Here is a 2,630-nt window from a genome sequence, read left to right as displayed (position 1 = left end):
ACAATGACCATAGTCCACATCCCTTGCAGACAACACAGGCCAAGGCAGACCAGCTCAGCAGCACTGCCCTGTCAGCAGCTCCAGTCAATACCTCACCTGTGCCTAGCAGCCATTGCTGCTTCTCTCAGGCTGCCAGAGGCAAATCATGCAATTCATTCACACTTTTGCACCCATGTTTACTACACACTTTTGTTTTAGCTTGCTCAGGAAATATCTCAGGTTGGTTGCTGTTATTTATCCCTTGTCAGCAGACAGGATATGAATCCATTACATGGATTCAGCAATGATGCTACCTTAAATGCAGCATGAAAAGGGCATAGGAGGTAGGAGAGATGGTGGAATGAGACAAACATCATGACTAGTGTGACTCTTCATCGTATACAACCAGAGAAATGAAAATTTTTACTCCATTTGTGTCCAATGAATCAAAACACATTCTGCTGTCACGTATAATTAAATAGAACAAACAATTAAAAATAAATAAAAATAAAAAACAAAAGGGCACAGGAAGATCAGGAGACCAGCTTGACCCCACCTCTGAACTCCAAGCAGTGATGAAAGTCATATGGCCTTGGATTCCTCCTCTAAAAACATGGACGGATATAAATTCTGTTCTAACTATAAAACTGTGAGTCTTTGGAATTTCACAATAATTAACAGCCCCTGACACTGGAGTACAAATACAAGAAACATTCATCCACGCTAACAGGGCACCATCTATACCACATCCCAGACACTGGTATATTGGGGACAGTAGATACCTATTATACTCACATGGAGCAAAATGGTCTAGATTCCCCTGCATCTCCTCCAACCTTCAAAAAAGCCTCCAAATAACCCACTCTGGAGCCTGATTCTTCATATTCTATGAGACAATCTGCTTAAAATAGCATTACTTAATATGTAAATCCAAATCACTGCTCATCCCTCCATAAGAAGAAGATGAGAATGTCAGAGGATGCTATGACTGTGCCATTAACAAATCTATCCCAGAATTATACCATTTAAGCAGAGTGCATAGAAAGATCACTCCAGAGACCCATTACCATCAAAGAAAAATCACCATTTAAAACTTAAAAGCCACTTTAGCAGTAGAGAGAATTTTGAGACATGAACATATTCTTCAAAATGAGTTTCCTCCAATACAAAAGTATTTGCCTTATGGAGATGCAGTTCGCACCTTCCAACAGGTATGCTCTGAAGGTCCCAGTGAAATACACTGGGTTCCAGATAAGGGAAAACAGTTCTTCTTCTTAGGAAAAGTTAGTCTTCAGAACACCCCAGTCCAACTTGGCTCTCAGGGGCCCAAGAGTTCTCACACACTATTCTTAGAGACCTGCAGAGGCCTGAGGCCCACACTGAGGAGCTGCCTGTGCATTTCTGCCATGTCCCCAGGCTGCGTCTGTCCCCAGTGCGTCTCTCACAGACTTGTCTCCTCACTCACTCTGACAGGGATATTATAGGGCCGATCATCCTCAGCAATGAGGGTCACCACTGGCCAGCCCTTGGGTGGGTCCGTGGAACAGACTGTGATGAACTCTTCAGTGCTGTACTTGGACAGCCGGTACACCTGGATGGTGTGTCACACAGCATGGGCAAGAAGGAACATTTCAACCTGTTCAAAGCCACAGTGTGTCCCACCTGGCTTAAGTGGTTCCTCAGCAGCTGTCCAGGGTCATTCCATGTATCACGAGCAAACAGGAACACAGAGAAAAATGGTACTTCCTTTCCCTTTATCATCATATAGTTCAGTGGCTCTGTTTAGCATTAGAAATTTTACAGCTTCCTAGAGGCGGCATTCCTCTTCTTCGTTTGTAAACAGTTCATCACAAGCCATTTGCCTTGCTTCAGCAGTTCTCCTTTCAGCCAGGCTTGCCCACTTCTTCCTTAGCAAGATGAGGGATTCCCTAATTTTTTCAACCAGGTCCTCGCTCTTCCCATCAAATTTCAGCCCAAGTTCCCGCTGCTTGATCCAGCTTCATTTGCTTATCAGTGTTTCGGGTAACAGCAGGAGCTCCGGGTCCTGCAGCGCAGGGAAGTGCAGCCAGCTGGCTCATTGCCTGGAACGGCATGGCCCTCAGTGCACACTAATTATCACCGCGGACTCGCCTTATGAAAGTGAGTTTCTGAGAAACCTCCTCGCAACCCTTTTCCATCCAGGTTGCTTTCTGTGTATTTCCCCTCCATTCTTTTTTGCAGACGTCCATAATATTCATTTCAGGAGCCACACAGAATCTGGGTTGGCTGGCCGGGCATCGCACCTCGGGCCGGGGCTGCCAGCCTGCCGCCGCCTTCCGGCCCTCCGGCGCCGCGGCCCCTGCCTCCCGCGCTGGCGTCCGGCCGCAGCTCGCGCCCCACCACGCTCTGGGCTGGGGCATTGTCCCTCGACTCACCCCGCGGTCCGTGGCGGCGGAGGCGGAGGCGGTGCCCCAGTCGTCCCGGCGCCCCGCCGTGGCCACCACCGCAGCTGCAGCTCTACTCAAAAGGTTTTTTTAAAGATTTTTAAAATGAGAGTTTGTTAACAAATTTTCACTACAAAAACCCTAAAGAAAGTTCTTCAAGCTAAAAAGGAAATGACAGTAGATGGAAACCTGCATCTAGAAGAAGTAAAAAAAGCAAACATAAAAAGA

At 46.9% G+C, this 2,630-nt stretch overlaps 1 pseudogene across 1 annotated transcript; it reads right to left on the bottom strand.

Annotated features, from left to right (window-relative positions):
- Nucleotides 1–812: 812 nt before the first annotated feature.
- LOC306661547 (ubiquitin thioesterase otulin-like) lies at nt 813–2,384 on the bottom strand (annotated as a pseudogene). The gene has a single exon. The product of its transcript is annotated as a ubiquitin thioesterase otulin-like (transcript).
- Between the last annotated feature and the right edge of the window lie 246 nt (nt 2,385–2,630).

Source organism: Sciurus vulgaris (genome assembly GCF_902686455.1).
Source record: "Sciurus vulgaris genome assembly, chromosome: 5".
NCBI lineage: Eukaryota > Metazoa > Chordata > Mammalia > Rodentia > Sciuridae > Sciurus > Sciurus vulgaris.
This window is presented reverse-complemented; position numbering and strand designations above follow the sequence as displayed.